The sequence below is a fragment of the Podarcis cretensis genome, assembly GCF_951804945.1.
Source record: "Podarcis cretensis genome assembly, chromosome: 16".
NCBI lineage: Eukaryota > Metazoa > Chordata > Lepidosauria > Squamata > Lacertidae > Podarcis > Podarcis cretensis.
The window spans coordinates 16,600,032-16,617,728 of record NC_137186.1 but is presented as its reverse complement, the minus strand read 5'-3'; the positions used below and the strand labels follow the sequence as shown (position 1 = coordinate 16,617,728).

The window sequence follows — 17,697 nt, the reverse complement described above, 5'->3', positions numbered from 1 at the left end:
GTGGACTAGAATAAATAGCACTGTATGCACTTAACCTGAGACTAAGGCCCATTTAACTCAGTGAACTTGTTTTTAGTTGGTATGTATAGGATGGCATCTTAAAAAGCAGAGACATCACCTTGCCCACAAAGGTCAGTATAGTTAAAGCTATGGTTTTCCCAGTAGTGATGTATGGAAGTGAGAGCTGGACCATAAAGAAGGCTGATCACCGAAGAATTGATGCTTTTGAATTATGGTGTTGGGGGAGACTCTTGGGAGTCCCGTGGACTGCAAGAACATCAAACCTCTCAATTCTTAAGGAAATCAGCCCTGAGTGCTCACTGGAAGGACAGATTGTGAAGATAAGGCTCCAATACTTTGGCCACCTCATGAGAAGACTCCCTGGAAAAGACCCTGATGTTGGGAAAGATGGAGGGCACAAGGAGAAGGGGACGACAGAGGACGAGATGGTTGGACAGTGTTCTCGAAGCTACCAGCATGCGTCTGACCAAACTGCGGGAGGCAGTCGAAGACAGGAATGCCTGGGGTGCTCTGGTCCATGGGGTCACGAAGAGTCGGACATGACTAAACGACTAAACAACAACAATAGGATGTCACTATTAAAATCCTTCAAAAGGCCAGCAAAGAGGCTTTAGTGCTGCCTTCTAAATGGACCTTGAAGCCCCATTTGTTTTGAGTTTGTTTTACTTAACTACAGTGTAATAAAGGTTCCTCCAGATTGGTGCCCTCCAGATCTTTTGGACTACAGCTTGCATCAACATAGCATGCTGGTTGGGGCAGGAGAAAATTGTAGTCCAAATATTTGAAGCGCACCAGGTTGGGAAAGGCTGGTATATTCATTCACAAGCTTCACCCAAAAAGTACTAGGAATTGTAGTTTCTTAAGGGTGCTGGGAATTGTAGCTCTGTGAGCAGCAAATGAAAGCTCCTAGGACACTTTGAAGGAAGTTGTGTGCTTTAAATGTACAGTGTGCACACAGCCGCTGTGGTAAGTTCCACCGACTGAGTTCAGTGGGGCTTAACCCCTGGTAACTAAGTAATGGGATCACACTGTATTTTTTTATTTACGATATTTAATGTATGCTGTTCAATAATGCAATTTTTGTTGCTGTTTTACAATAAGTGTTTAAAAAATAAGCATTTGCATTGTTCTGCATTATTGAGAGCATAAACATGAAATCTAAAAAAATCCAAGAATAAAATGAGCAACAGGAGATAACAGCAAGACCCATGGTAACACCAAAACAGTTTCCAGAGCTGCAAGACTCCCCCAAAATCGAAATACAGTGGTACCTTGGTTCTTGAACGTAATCTCTGTTCCGGAAGACTTCGAGTTCCGAAATGTTTGAAAACCGAGGCGCAAAAGGCTGTCAGCAAATTTAAATGAGAAAATGGAAAAACACGCAGCGGACTTTTGAGGCGCATTCGAAAATGGAAGCATTTACTTCCGGGTTTTCAGCGTTTGGGTTCCAAAACATTAATCGACGGAGACATTCAGAAACCAAGGTACCACTGTATTTTATGTAAATCTGGGGGAGAGGGAAGCAAAAATTCTGCAACAGAGGCACCAGCAGAGCCTTCTCTGGAGATCTGTGTTTAACTTCTTTACCTACCTCACAGGGTTGTTGGGATTAAATGAGGGGGAGAGACATATAAGCCACTTAGAGCTCCATAGAGAAAGTGGGATATAAATTCAGTAAAATAATCACAGTCATAATGTTAAGATTGGAGCCCTTGAAGCTGCTCAAGTAAATAAATAAGACTGACTGACCCCTCTGGACAGCATGGGGGGGCAGGAATTGGGACATGAAGGACAGGCCAGCACGCAAGTGGGCAGACAGCATAATCTTGCTTATTCACATGTGCTATCTGGGATGCTGCTGACTTGCCTGCGCTGTCCTACTGAGTGTTGTAGCTGTGGGGACTAGCCCAAATATGGTCAGTGGGTGGGTTGGCTGGTTGCCAGCAGGACTGCAGATACTGACTCCTTACTCAGATGCTAAGCATGCATGCAGACAGCTGGTGTCTAATAACCCAAGCAGGATCCCAGAATGTTGGAAGCAATTGATGCCAGTTAATTGGTTTGGTTTTTATTACTCGCTTGTTTCATAGGGTCTGAAAGACTTATTTTTCAGAAAACCAAAAAGTTAGGCAAGTGAAAATGCTTCTCTTCCACCAGGCCTTGGGCTGATCAACATTCTATGGCCTTCTAAATATGGCTTTGAGAACAGGGTTATTGGTTTGTTTTGCTTTCATTTTTGTTTTAGTATGCATTTTGTGTTTTCATGTTATATTTTTATGTTGTGAACCACCCAGTGATCTTCAGATGAATGGCAGTTAACAAATTAAAGAAAAAAGAAAAAATCAAAAGAAAAAAATGTATTACTATAAAAACCACACACAAAAACCCACAGAATGTGCTTGCACTGCCTGAATATTTTTCATATGCCCTAAATGTTTCCCACCTCAGAAAAAGACATTTATTGAACTGAGCCAATACTCACATTTAGGACATAAATTCTATTTTTGTAGGTTATGACTAAAATGTGTTGTTCTTTGGTGGTTATACGGTTATGTTGACCTAAGCATTAATAGAAACATTTAAAATATAAAAGATTTATGGGATAGATTTAACTTGGTTTAGGACTACTCACAAGCAATAGATAGGGCATGGTTGGCAAACAGCCTATAAAAGGTGTGGGTAGGGGCCAACAGTTGCCCCACCCTCCTCACATCTTGTGGGCCTAAATCAGTGCTTCCCAATCTTTTCCCTCACAGACTGCTTGAAAATTGCTGGGGGTCTTGGCCAACCATGTAAATATTTGCTTGCCTGTTGCAGTTGTGGTGTGCCAGATCTGCATGGTTTTAAACTATTTCCATTGTCTCTTTTTATTTCTTCTAAATCTTATTTTATTGCATTACTGTTCAAATGCCATAGAAGCCAAACTCTTACTACAACAAAAATAAAAGCTATTTTAAAATTAATGCATTTACTGCGATGGATGTGCTCTCCCCTCCCCCCTTCAATCTCACAACTTCAAACATGCCACAGAGCACCTGAATGAGCTAGAGTTCAGGAACCCGTGGCCTAAAAGGGTTTATGCTACTTAGCCTCCTTCCCATGTTCTGTACTTATTAAGAGTTGGTTATGGTTTGATCTCAAGACTTTTTGGTCTGGCTGTTGCGGACTCTTCCCAGCAAAGGAAGGTAGGGAGGTTTGGGATGGTGATGTGGGAAGAACAATTAGCATTTTTGTTGGTAACATGTGAATACTCTATCCCACTCCAAAACATGAAATCTAAACAGTACAATTTGCTGGGCCAAGGCTCTTCTGGGGATATGGAGCTGGAACTATTCAGAGTCCCAAACAGAACATAGGACTGAACAGAGCACATGAATCAATTAAAAGGAAAATTTGTTGTATAACACAAAAATGACGAGACGATTTTAAGAATTTATTCCAAATTTATTTCAAAGCGGTAACACACATTATGTCACAGGCACGTACACACAAGGCACATAAGATTTCAAATGTGTAGTGAAAACTAAAGGACAGCCTGAAGCAGATATTTGGACACCAACCCCCAATTTTCATCTGGCCCACTGTAACCAAAGCAACCAAAGACACTAAATTTTCCTCCCACACCAAACAATGCAAAGACATTAACAGGTCTGCATAGCACAGTTGGTTAGAGCATAGTACTAATAATGATAAGGTTGAAAGTTTGATCCCTGTATGGGACAGCTGCATATTCCTGCATGGGGTGTGTGAGTTGGACTAGATGATCCTCAGGGTCGCTTCCAACTCTAGCATTCATTTTGTCTGCTGTAAGGCCACTCATCTTATTTGTCATTTGCAGCTGGAACACCCATGCTGGCCTGTTAGGATAAATGAGTTAGCAGTTACTCTGGAAGCCTATGTTCATGGCTATTCCTCAATAACCTTTTGCCACCTTATCCTCTCCGCAAGCTAAACATCCCCAACTCCCATAAGGTTTGGTTTCAAGATCATCTTAGGTCACCCTCCTCTGCACATGTTCCAGCTTGCCAATATTGATCTTAAACTGTGGTATCCAGAACTGGACACAAGACTCCAGGTAGGGTCTGACTAAGGTAGAATAGAATCCCTTTATCTAGACACTGCTTTAGCTTTGTTGTTGCTACATCACACTGTTGACTCATGTTAAGCACGTGGTCTATTAAGACACAGATCCTTTTCATGTGTACTTCCTGTCAAGCCAGTTGTATCCCATACTGTATTCCAGCCTAATAATACAACCCTAAAATTTTGTAATTACTGAAATTATTTCAGTTGAAATTGTTTATGTTAAGTTTTGGTCCTGTTGCTCAATCCGTTATGAATCAGGATTCAATTTTCTCTTATCTTCTGAGATATTAGCTACCCCTACTTTGGTGTCATCTTCAAATTTGATAGGCATCCCCTATATTGCTTCATCCAAGTCATTTATAAAGATGTTGAACATCAGCCCACAAAAGAACCCTGCAGCACCCTACTTGTCATTTTCTTCCAGGAGAACAAGGAACCATTTGGTGAGCACACTTTGGGTATGCTCAGTCAACCCAGCTACAAAACCACCTAACAGTAACATTTTCTAGTCCACGTTACCAGTTCTCCACAAGAATATTGTGGGGGACTGGTAAACTATTATTCAGGCACTGTTAGAACCAGTGTTTTTTTCTGGGGGTACTCAAGGGTATACTGTACTGGCACCTCCTTTTACTAGAGAAGTACTGTTTAAAACTGTGGCATATAACAACTTCGGGCGAGTACCAACACTTTTTCTTAAAGAAAAGCACAGGTTAGAACTGCATACCAATCTCTGCATAAATTTCCCATTTAAGGAAATTGGCTGTTGCCTCTACAGAAAAATTGCCACTCCCCCTACCAGATGCTCCCAGTAGCATCTGGAATTCAAATAGACCAGATGCATGTGGAATCTTCTTAAACAGAATCAGTCTTCATCTTACCAGTGGATGGAAAGTTAGGTTGAGAACGGTCCACATGATACAGCCTACCAAGACATTAGGGAATTAGGGAAGCAGCTTCACAGCAAAAGCCAAGCTGCATCACCTGTTAGGTTTCAAATCCTAGTTATCACTGATCAAACCTCAGTAGAATCATACATTTAGGCTTTAGAGGATGGAATGCAATTAAGGCAGTGAAGGAAAAGAAAGATGAAACATATAGGAGTTGCATTGGAAGCAAAGCAAGGACACCGCAGGGACTTGAACCCCATCCTGGAAACCAGGAGTGCCGACCACCAGTGTCTTTTGCTTTTTTTTTTTGTAATGCAGCAAGGTGAAAAGCAAAACCTGAGAAAACACAAGATTGTTCTCTCAGGAAAAGAAAAACCTTAAGAGAGATTTGGAGATTTGAAGGAATCTGCTTCATAAAGCTTCCACTTCCGACTACTCCCTTATTGCGACCTGAAAGAGTCTTAGCACAAGAGTTGCAACACCCTCCCCAATGCCACTCTGTGGATCACAACTGGAAATCTGCCTAGCCAAGCACATGGTACCCACCCATTATGTCCCACAAACACAACACGTACAACCGCTGGTTACTGCTTTTATCATACAGCATTTAGATGTTTACTTGTTCAGAGTCTGTGCCTGTCGTATCATCAGTATTTTGCTCTCGGATAACATCAAGGGTTTCAGTAGTTACCTTCCTTCAACTGCGATGTTAGCTTTGGAGTGAGAAGTTACTGGCCAAACAAGCCGTTTGCTAGCTCTAATTTTGAAATTGGTATTTTAACGGATTACCTTGAGAACAGAAGTACTGGAGAGGATCCAAGCTTTAGTATGGAGTCAACGCTTTGTGTTGGCTGAGTTATGTGCGCAATAGCTGTTCCTGGAAGATTCTTAGCAAAAAAGCGGGTTGTGGCATTATCCCACCCCCCACAAAACCTCTTAATGTTCTTGTCAAGTCAGTGATTTAAAAAACTCAAAGATGGCCATAATTCAGTGTTAGCACCACCATGGCCACAGACACCTTATAGACTGGTGGCAATTCTGCCAGCCCATTGCAGAGTTATCACAAAGGGCCCCATCCTGCCAATGACACTGGGCAAGCCAGTCTTCTCAGGAGGTTCTTCAATTCTTTGCCATTAGTTCTGCCTCCACTCCAACTATGCATTACAAGGTGTCTGGAGAGGCTTTGGAGCATGAAGCTCCTCTTTCAGTGGGGATCCCTTTCAGCTGTTAAAGCTTATCGGGTCTCAACCCACCATTGCCTCAAGTATCCGTTAAGGATGGAATTCACATACAGTATTTACTCCCATTGTGATTGGGGTTTCAGCATGAAGCTGAACCTACAGAGGCAGAACGGGAAGATGCATTAAAAACTTCCCAGTCTCTTAACATTCTGGCTTCACGATTCCTGCTGTGAAAAGAGAGAAAATGTGGTTCACCTGTTCTTTTGTCCATTGAAGTGTGAATTCTTGTGTCTGGCAGTTCCTTCTACTGGTCTGTGAAAAGCAATCTAGAGACACTGGTTTGTCACCAGCCCCCTCCCACTCATCCCATACAAAAGTGCTTTGACCACCACTGTTTCTTACTGCCATGACTTCTGTGGCTCCTCGAGGAGAGCTGGCTTTATTGGGGTGTTGTGTGCTGTTGCTCAGAACTGTGAGGAAACTGAAAAAGGAGAGACCCACACAAAAGCATTGCACGGAAAATACGACCACTAACTGGTGGAATGTGATGTTCGCTTCTTGGTGGTTTGTTGGGTTGGAAGGGTTTTATTTCTGGTGTCTGTGAGATGTGAAGATGCATCTGGAAGAGACTTAAAGGCTTCAGTACCCTCTCCCCCTCCCCCAGCAGCCAAAGAAGAACAAAACAGCAGGTTACCTAAAGCAGCACAGTCAAAATGCACGTGTCTCTCAGTCATACAACGAGCGTTTACACGGCAGGGTTTTTACTGGACATCGGATTCAAGAGCTCCTTTCAAACCACAGGCATTTTGTCACTCAGCGATTTATTTCTCCTTCAACAATCACTACTCCACACAAGGGAAAGGAGGCAGATTCATATTCTCTATGCAAGCAGATCAAGCACACTGCCATCATTTATTACTTGCCAACTGAACAGATCTGCTTCAGACACGCTTCTCTCTGTGAGGTCTGCAAAAAAGAAGAGCTGGGACAATGTGAGCCCCTCCCACCACCCCCAAGGTGATCAAGTCAGAACAGCTGTTAAGTGTACTAGCATCAGTCAACTCACTGCAAAGGCCTTCACATGCGCACAGAGAATGTGGCAACAGGAGAGTGTCATCATCCTGAGCAGCTTCACAAATGGTGCGTTAGGGTCTAGGCATTATGAGATGAAGCCTCTGAAACAAGACACTGAAACAGTTGCCCCCATATCACCCCCCTCAGCCCAGCCCTGCATGTTGTTAACTGGAAAGAGATGACAGCGCTAGCACTACAGGAGATGGATGGCAAGCATATCAAAGGGGCATGCAAGTTTCTACATAGGCAATGCTAGGCAAGACCAACAAGTGTTAATCTTTAGTTTAAAGTACACAGACGTACACACTTGTACTAATTCTGTCCTCCTCCTGTGTCTGGATATTTGCCTGGTAAAATTGCCAAGGCTCAAGTTCTGGGAAGAACACAGCTTCTTCAGCTGCAAGATGTGAACTTAGGCATTTACTTACCCCAAACCGCTAAGTGTTTTCCCCCACTGGTCTAGTTTTAAGCATTTTAGAACTCCTCCCTTGGTCAGATCATATTCCTTAGTTACAAGACCTCTGTATGCCAAGTGCCTGGATCTACCATCTGCCTCAGTGGAATGGGGAAAGGAGGAAAAATAGGCTGCAAAGATTTCCTGCCTGATTTAGAGAACCAGTCTTCCGTTCAATTTCTGTGCTTGTCCAATAAAGACGGGGATGTTCACGGAGAAAGAGTCTGAAAGAACAACAAGAATGCCCCCCGACCCCCACCAAACAACCCGAGAGCGATTCACAAACAACAGCAACATCAACAGCAGCAGCATGGTTTATTTAAGAACAAAGACGACAACTTCCTATTCTTGGAGGACTTTGGTCATTTTATTGCAAGTGTATTAATGTGCCACCCCCTCTAGGAGGTCTTGCACAAGTGCTTTGAATGCTACCATTACTTTGCTCTCTGCTGCATGCTTCTGCGAATGGACTGGCATTGAATACACCCTCTAAAGGGCAGGGATGCGCCACCTATAGTGGTCTGCTCCTATCAAGTGGGCAAGGCGAGGCCCAGATGCCCAGGAAATAACAGAAAGCATGATCAGATTAGTAGAGCTGTAGCTCCCCCTTTGAGGGCAACTGGGGGCCATAGGCAACCCAGCAAGAAGCGTGGTTAGCAAGCAGCCAGTAGGGCTGATCCAAATGACTCCGGCACCTACCACAACTTGGAAAGATTAAGCCACCCACCTTTCTGACATGCAATTCTGGCAGAATAGGTAAAACTTATCTGTAACAGATGCCTGCTCGCTTATACAGCTCCCCGATGGAACGAAGCACATTTCCTCTCCTTAGGAGTGCTGAGCACCTGTCTGAGGTAAAGAAGGACAACAGCACAAGGCGCATCCTCTCCTCTCCAACACATCCTCTCCTCTCCAACACACGTTTGATCCAACACTAGTGTGGCTTTGCATTATTCTCTCTTCGTTTCCATTTAGATTTAGGAATATTTCAACATCGCATTATTCTCTCTTCCAATTCCATTAAGATTTAGCAATATTGCGTATCAAATAATGGGCATCACACTTTGGTAGAAAGCTTATTTGCCGCTCCCCTGAAGATTCTCTTTCAATTTTGCTCCCACACTGAAGAAATGGGATCTCTCTCACTGCTTTAATGCCAACTCCTCCTCCTCATTGCATTGATTTTGGGAATTTCACAGAATATCATCATGGCATTTCATACTCAATCCACACACTTCAAATCTGCCTGCTTCATTGCTTATGACCTTGTGGGTTTTCCCCCCTTGGTTGGCACGGGACTTTCACTTGTTTAACATCTGGGACTTTTTTCCATCAATCAAAGGAGTAATAGCATAGGATGGTTCTGCCTTTACTTATCCTCCACCAAGAAGCTGCTCCCTCTGCTTATGAGGCATTGTATTTCTCAGGCTCCTTGAGGCTAGTATTCTGAAGACGGATCTGAAAAAGGGCTAGACAAGAAATGTTTCCCTACCAAGCCCCCCACTGCCCGTAGAAGACAAAGACACATATCGAACTATGAGCATTAGACAATCTTTTTTTTCCGTTTTAATGGTATGACTTAATCATTAATCTGCTTACATGAGCTGTTTAAGTCTTGTCATTGTTAACGTTGAATTGTTTTCAGTATGTTACAGAATTCATTACGCAAGAATGTTCATCAATGCAAATAATTCCTAGACTTGGAACTCATACACAAGACAAAGCAATCAAAAGCAGAATCTTACTTGGAAAAATTATACAAGCTACCATCAGAAGGAATCCCACACCAGGATCATTAAGCTCCTCCTTTCTCCCTGAAGCCTCTACAGTGGCATTAAGACATATTAAGCACCTGCAAAAAATGCCAAAAGAAAACCACAAACCACTAAAGGCATGAAGAGTTCAACCCCACCCCTGCCAACTCTTAGCTAAGCAGGTCTCCCCCACAAGACCCTCCATATCTGCAAGTTGTTTTCTTCTCCTGCCCTTTAGAGGGAGTGCAAGAGAAGCAGCTCTGTTCATTTTGGACCCAAGGGATTCACAGAGACCTTTCCATGAGTATTGGCCGTTACTTGGAAGGAAAGTCTTTTCTGAATATTTCGTGAAGTACTTGCCAGTCTAGAAGCTTAATAATCATATTTTTTTCCAGGCCTAACGTTACGATTATCCTGGGAAAAGAATCTGAGAACATGTTATCATCCCCCATGCCCTCCCTAAAACCCGCCCTGCCCCCGTCCAACCAGACAGCCCCTTCCACATGATACACTGACGCTGGAGAATTCTCTGCTTTTTAGCCCCCTAAGGAAAACTTAGCTTTCAAGTTCCCAGCTCTTCCGAAAGGAGTGGCTGAACGACCAGGGCTCCAGCACAAACGCCAACTTTAAGCACTGTCCTTTCTTCCTAGGCAAAGAGAGCTCCAGCCTCTGGGGTGGTGACCTTGCCCAATACTGCAGGACTACAGTTCTAAACCAAGCCACCTGGGGATGCTACAGTACCTGCAAAGAGGCTAGAATGAAGCGGGTGTTTATCCCTCTCCCCAGTGCATTCCCCACTCCCCCCATCAAGGCTAGCATGATTGATTGTCAAGAAGGTTGTATACTTAGCCCTTTCCAAAGAGAAAACATGCAACTTGACCCCGGCAAGATCCTCGACTGGACATTGCTCTAAGCAAAAGCTCCTCTCCAGTGGCTGCTGCTGCTCCTTCCCAGGTGCCAAGAGGCGGCCACCTCTTTTTCTAAGCGCTGCCATCAGCAGGTTGTTCCTCCTCAAAAAGGCTCCTGTTTTCCCCCACACTGGAATCATTCTCAACAGGCTTCCTTCCTTTCTTTGCTTAAGTTAATTATCAAGACTGGAACATTGGGAATCCTCTAGATCTACATTCACAAACACACCTGAAGGGACAAAAACTAAACAAGATTTGGGTGCCTACCCTCCTCCCTCCACGGGAGGCCCGCAACAGGAGTCCAACAGGCTGGTTTCTCTCACCCCTTTTTCTGTGGGTGCTTTTGCTGCTGCTACCTGCAGTGTTCTGTCTGTCCACCAGGTTCTCGACTCGCTCATTCTGGGGAGGGTTGCAGATGCTAGCTAACCATTCTCGGGGCTGGATGGAAAAAACGCTAACCTCAGGAACCGGTGGGACGGAAACGAAGCACGTGCAGACTGCCTGTTAGCTTCTCAGCAATAGCTTCTCGGCAACAGACAACGGGCGCAATTATGCCTGCAAAGAGAGAAACCTACAACACCAACACCCCTGCTCCCCGCACCCCACAAAACAGCCCTTGACAAGGAAAACTAAGATTACAGAGCCTTCCCATTAGGTTACCAACTACCGAGAAGTTCACCGTCTTCACCGCATATTTGCTCCTTCATTCTTGATCTAAAGCTAAGTAAGGTTCTTCCCTCAGGAGTTTTCTTGCTTTTTTTCTCAATTTTTTCGGTATCTTTTCTAGCTTCACCAATTTGCACTGGCTGCTGGAATGACTCTTCCTAACTTCAGAATTAGGTGCCAGATGCCAACCCATTTTAAGGCTGGTGTATCAGATGCTTATTTTAGTCCTTGACACCTTATATTTTAAGGAAATCCTTCCCACTGCATCCCTTTGAAAAAGAACATCTTTCACAAAGTCCTTGAGGAGAAGCCGCCACAAAATGGCTGCAATTACAAATCTCTGTCCTTTTCATCTCCTCCTTCCTCTTTGCTATCCTTTTCAGACACAGTTGTTACAGATTTTGCTCCTTTTCCTTCCCTCCCTTTTCTCTCTTCCTGGATCCTCTTCTAAGTTGCCTTCTACCCTTCTATCTTCTATGGCTCCTTCCTCTCTTCAAGTCTTCCCAGTCTTGGTTTTTCTACCTTCAGCAACAAAAGCCTAACCCTTTCTTCAAATGGAAAGGCCTCTCTAGTTGCCTTTCAGAACAAAAGCCTGCCATCTTCTCTTCATTTTGCACTCTGCTTGAAGCAGACTTCAGAGCCATTTACTTTTACATTCAAAACTAGTCCTCAATTAGTTTGAAATGTAAATATAGCTCCCCCCTCTATCTTCTTTTATTTCTATCTTCAAATATTTTCTTTTTCTTTATTTTCTTTAAAATCTTCATCTTTATATTTTTCTTAGTTTTCAGTTAAGTTTTGTTTACCTGCCTTTTCTTTTGGGACTTTTAAAAGTCCATAATCTGCCAACAATTAACAGTTTCCCCTGTTTTTTAAAGGTTTAGTTCTTCTTCAGTCTTCTGTTTGCTTTCCATTTTCTTTTTAATTAAATTATTGCCTGTCCTAATGATTTTTAGGATCAGATGCCTTATTAACTCCAATCTTTTTAATAAAAAATATAAACTATAGTTAATATTTTAGTAGCATAAAATTCTTTTTACTATGAAAAATATTAGTTATAGTTTAAAAAGCAACTCGTCTATGTTATTATTTTCCTTTTTAAACCCATTTTCTCTTCTCCTCCCAATCACCAGAATAAGTCCTATCTGCCTGGCGCTCCCTACACCTCTGACAAGAGAGGGGCGGAGACCTCTATTTATAGCCAGGGACAGTCTCACTCACTTGTGTTGGCTGCTCCTTCCGCTGGCCAACAGTCATAATAAGCACAAAACATAGTTCCTGGCACCATTAAACAGAATGGATATAATGTGCTCATTTTAAATGTGTGTTCTCTGCAAAGCTGTGGTGTTAAATTAGCATTTCCTTGCAAAATTAATACTTTCCAGAAATAATTAATTACACTTCTTACTGCTCCTTTCTTCATCCTTTTGTTAAGGTGGCCTTCCTGTCAGTGCCAGTTCAACCCAGGTGATTCTGTAAATTAAGAAATTAGGGTTGCCCAAGTTGGTCTGTTCCCATGTACGTACAGTAATTGTATACTGGAGTGAGAAGCAGTCCCATTGCCTTTCTGCATTCATCCCTAACCTAGCTACAAAATGCCAAACTGACTTCCTCTCTGCAACAAGTTTGCAAGACTATATTAACCATTTTGAATTAGTTTTCACAACCTAGCTTTGCTGGGTTTTGTCTATCTAGCCTTTGTTTCCTTTGTTTCAAAAGCACAAGCCAGGCTGCATCCATGTTTCGAGACCCAAAACAACCCTGTGGAGCTGGGCCAAGAGGCAATATCGGTTTTGTGGAGTGGTGATTTGAACCCAGGTCTCCCTGAGTCTTAGACTGCTGCTCACAACCACTGCATCACTAAAGTGCCTAACACAAAGATGTAATGAGATTTTATAAATATATATAATAAATGAGTATCAAGATACAGGAAAGGCAGGATGCCCACATATATAGGCCTCCACCACCAGAGAATTTTCCATTGTATGCACAACATACGGAGGGCAGACTTTAAAAGTCTCCTCCTCCTATTGGCATTTGACGCCTCATGAATCCTAAGTTTACTTGGCTGTAGGTACAGCTGCCTTCTATGGGGCAGAGGCCCATGGCAAATAAGGACAACAGAAGAGACTGTTGGATTGGGCTAAGGGCCGGTCTGAGGATAAATGTACATAAAATGGAGAGGCTTTGTTGTGCAGTGGTTAGAGTGTCAGGGAGACCTGGTTCAAATCTGCATTTGGCCATGAGGAAGTCCATAATGTCAAGTTTTAATCTACCTCACAGGGTTGCTGTGAGGATAATGGAGAGGGGGAGAAGCATTTTTTCTCTTTTTAATGTAAATTTAAAAGTCAGTGTGGTGTGGTGTGGTTAAAGAGTGTCATCGGCTAAGTCCTGGGAGACCAGAGTTCATATACAGCTTTGGCCATGAAGCTGTGTGTGTGATCCTTGGCACCAGTCACTCTCAGCCTCACCTACCTCACAGGTTTGTTGTGAGGATAAAAAAGGCTTGGAGGTGAGATTATAAAAGTCAAAACGAAGACATAAAAAGGGAAGAACCGCATACACCTTGCTTTGCTCCTAATAAACGTGCTTAATGGGTGTTGGCCACACCAACAAGCTTTATCTCTCAGCTGCTGTTACAGATTTATAAAATGATTTAAAACCTCAGTTCACTAAGAGGAGGATGAAAAAGGTGGGCTGAGAGCATCAAACCAGGGAAGAGCCGACATGGTTGTTTGGGCTCCATATTGCTGTAATGAGGATTCAGTATCAGTGTCGACGAGGAGCAAGAAAACAAACGAAAAATAACGACGAGCAACGTTATCACGCCCTCAAAATGGCCTCCGTGTTGACATTCAGCTTCGCTGAGGCGAATTCAGAGGAGTGGGGGCGGGGCCGGGACACACGCAGCGCGGAGGGATACCAAACGTGAGGCAACGAGGCGGTGGAAAAACACCGTCCGGCTGTGTCGCAGCAACCTCCGCTCTTACTGTCGATGGGAGGGGGAGTTTCGCAGGCCGGCTCCATCTGGTTCAAACCGGTTTCAGGCGGACTACGTGACGTCTGCTGTGTGCCGCAGTGACTCACTGCGCGTGTGCGAAGCTGAGGCGCCCTTCTCCCCCCTCCCCCTCCCGTCTTTTTCCTTTTTTTGGTTTTCCAAACTTGCAGAAGTGACACTGAGATTGGGGGATTTGTTTGTTAAAGAGATTATCATTCAGTCAGGAACACTAGTTAGTGGGGTGCATTTCTTATTCGTTTATATCCCACTTCCTCAGCTTTATCCTTTCTCTGCCTAAACTACCTCAGGGTCGTTTTGAACCGGACTTCTCCCTCTGGTCCTACAAAATCCCACACCAACGGGAAAATATTCCAGCACCCATCCTGCTCAATATACACATTGACTTCCTCAAAGAGAAGAAGAGAGGCAATGTGAAACAGTGGTTAGAGCGTTGGGCTAGGGCTGGGTTCAAAATCTGCACTCAGCTATGAAACTCTGTAGGTGACCAGTCACCTTTCGGACTACAACAACCCTGAGAGGTAGTTTTAAGTAAAAAGCAGATGATGGGGATACTGCACCTACCTGGCATATTGAACTCCTCAGACAAAAGGTAGTAACCACATTAATATCCAGGTACATGCAATATGCAGTCACCAAAACAAGTTTTAAGATCAACACCCAAGCACATAGGAAGAGGGCAGAACTAGCAATATAAGGAAGGCACTGTTGTTGATTCAAAGGGAACCTAGACACACTCACACACACCCCAACTGTCTTGGAAAGTAGCATTGGAAGGCTGAGGTGAATTTTGCTGCGGTGTTTCATAAAACTGAGTGGAGATTTGAATCTGGGCCTCTCCTGTTTCAACACACTAACCATTGCCCCATACTGCCTCTCGAGTAAGAAGGATCAAATAAAACATGAGAGCTGCCTTCCACCAGGTCAAGGTATAGCCCATCTAGCTCAGTGCTCCCCTTGACTGGTGTCAGTTCTCCAGGGTTTTAGGCAGAGCTGATCCTTTTAACCGGAAAGGGCCAGGAATTGAGCCTGGAGCCCTCTGCCTGCAAAGTGGGCTCTGAGGCCTAACTCTGAGGCTTTTTGTATAAAATACTCAATATTTTTTTACTTGCCTTCATGGAAAGGTTTTCCGTTTTTGCTGTAGGCTTGTTGGATCATTTTCACTGCATTGTAGCAGCAAATGAAACAAAAGGGCTGTGTCATCTGCCACCTTAGTAGTTTTTTTTTTAACCTTTAGGCTGGAAGTTCTCTGCTAGGTTTAAAAACCAAAACCAAAACAACTAATATGTTGTTGTTTTTTAACAACTTCTATTATTTTATAAGGAAGGAAACTACAGTTATGCCTTCTGATACCAAACGCATGATTCAGTGCCTGACAGTTTGGAAACAAAAGAGGCAGACACAAAAATGGGCAATGGTTTCTGCATACTCAGCGGAGTTCCTTAATAATTCAGGAGAGTAGTGGTTTGTAATTTTGAATACAAAGAAAATGAGTGTGTGTGAAGGGGTACTCTCAACATGACCCAAAGACTCCTGAACTTGGGCCCAGCCTTTGCTTCTGGTAAGGACAGAAAAGATTGAAACACTTGGATGTGCATCAACTTGTCTTCACGAAGGGACCCTCTCCAGCCCCCTGGCCCACTGTTGTCCTTCCTGATTCAAGTTGTGCCTTATGCCAGTTTCATACCCCAATTGAGCTATAACAATAACACATCTCAAAAGTAACATGTGGGATCTTTAGCTTGAGTCTTTTGAATACAGAGCTGGAGAGACCTGGATTTCACGTTGCAACTCTTCCTAAGACCCAGGATTTCTAACCTAGCAACAATTGCCCTTTGCTATGGATACTTCTGTAACTGAGTAAACTTTACACAGTTACCTATGATATCAGTTGGAGCAAGTATATAAAAAAGGAACAATTATACTGTATTAAAAAGGAACAATATTTTCCTGAATCAAATGTTTGGAAATGATACTAATAAAATAACATAAAAATATGTTAAGAAACCTAACCTTAGTTAAGTACCCTTTTATTGATTTATTTCATGGATTTATGAAATTCCTGCCTGAAACCTGGAGAGCCTTTGCCAGTCAGGGTAGACAGTACTGATTTAGATGGACCAATGGTCTGACTCAGGACAAGGCAACTTTATTTGTTTCTATGTTTCCAAAATGGTGGCAACTGCAAATGTCTGTAGCGACATTTTTTGTGGAGGGCAGGGAGCATTGTTTCAGGCTGCTCTAACTGAAAACCAAAACCTGACAAGAGTGTTGTTGTTGTTTCTGTTCTCTGAGCCAGAATGGGGGTGTTGGTTTTACAAGGCCCAAGCTGAATGGCTGCCTGCCTTCAACAGAGCAGTTGCATCAAGTTATGCACCCTTATTTGGAGCTTCTCTTGGCCCCATCCTGCTTCTTCCTTATTGCAGTCAGCACAAAGCTCCCTTTGGAAGGGCAGGGAGAATGACACCGCCTCCCCCCTCCACCACTTTCTTCCTCCAGAGCTCAGTGGAATTTTCCCAGAGCAGAGCTGGGAGGGGGGCGAATGCCATTCTTTTGTTCTCTTTTCATGTGTTTTTTCCTGACTCACTCCTCTTTGGATTGGATCAGACCCTGTGCATGTTGCCATGCCAACCAGCTGCTGCCAGGATTGGCCAGCACTCTGTTGCAAAGCCAATAAATGTACTTTCCTCCCCTCATTTTATTCTTGGCGATGGTGTGTCATGGTGCTGGCTGCCAGGGGGATCTGCGCATAGCAGGAAGTTATGCAACTTCTTGCCTTTTTTCGCTTCTAGAAAGGTCTCTTCATGCAGAGTTTCTCAGTGGGGAGCTGAGCTCGTCTCTTTCACCAAAGGAGCTTTGTGACGCCTTTATGGTGGCACATGGGTAGTCTGCGAAAGCTGATGCCGCAAGCAGTTTGCTCGTCCTGAATATGGCACATGCTAGCTTTTATAAACATACATGGGTATTGCCTCAATCCAGGGATTCCACATGTTTGCAAATGGGAGGGGAAATGTTGTGGGCACACACACCACAAACACACACATGCTTGCAGCACAACCACACAAACATGCACTCATTGTCCTGTCCCCTGACCAGCAATAAGACTTAAAAAAAAGGTTTTCTCTTATCACAGCTTTGACACCGCTGCAATCATATTTGCACAGCTTTGACACCCTTTCATTGCAATCATATTGCAGCACTGGAGCTCCACCCCACCTCCACAAAAATTGCCACCTGCACTGCAAGTAAGTCTGGCCATCTTTCAAGGCTAATTTCATCAAGGATCCAGGACCCTTTGAGTATCAGATAAGACCTTTGTAATTCCATGTGTATCCATGAGCTGCAAAGGGCTGTATGTGTTGCAAAGGGACTGGAGGCATATTCAAAATTCTTTGTGGCATGGCAAACCACCATCCTGGTTGGGGGCAATGACAGCCTTGGAAAAGAGAAAACAAAAAAAATCCTTCCAGTAGCACCTTAAAGACCAACTAAGTCAGTTCTTGGTATGAGCTTTCGTGTGCATGCACACTTCTTCAGATACACACGAAAGCTCATACCAAGAACTGACTTAGTTGGTCTTTAAGGTGCTACTGGAAGGAATTTTTTTGTTTTGACTATGGCAGACCAACACGGCTACCTATCTGTAA

At 43.5% G+C, this 17,697-nt stretch overlaps 1 long non-coding RNA gene across 1 annotated transcript; it reads right to left on the bottom strand.

The window, feature by feature from the left end:
• Positions 1-3,444: 3,444 nt before the first annotated feature.
• Positions 3,445-16,100, bottom strand: LOC307205245. Its single transcript, XR_013833948.1, has 2 exons — positions 13,698-16,100; positions 3,445-12,507 (listed from the first exon to the last, which is right to left on the bottom strand). It is a non-coding gene; the product is annotated as an uncharacterized lncRNA (long non-coding RNA).
• Between the last annotated feature and the right edge of the window lie 1,597 nt (positions 16,101-17,697).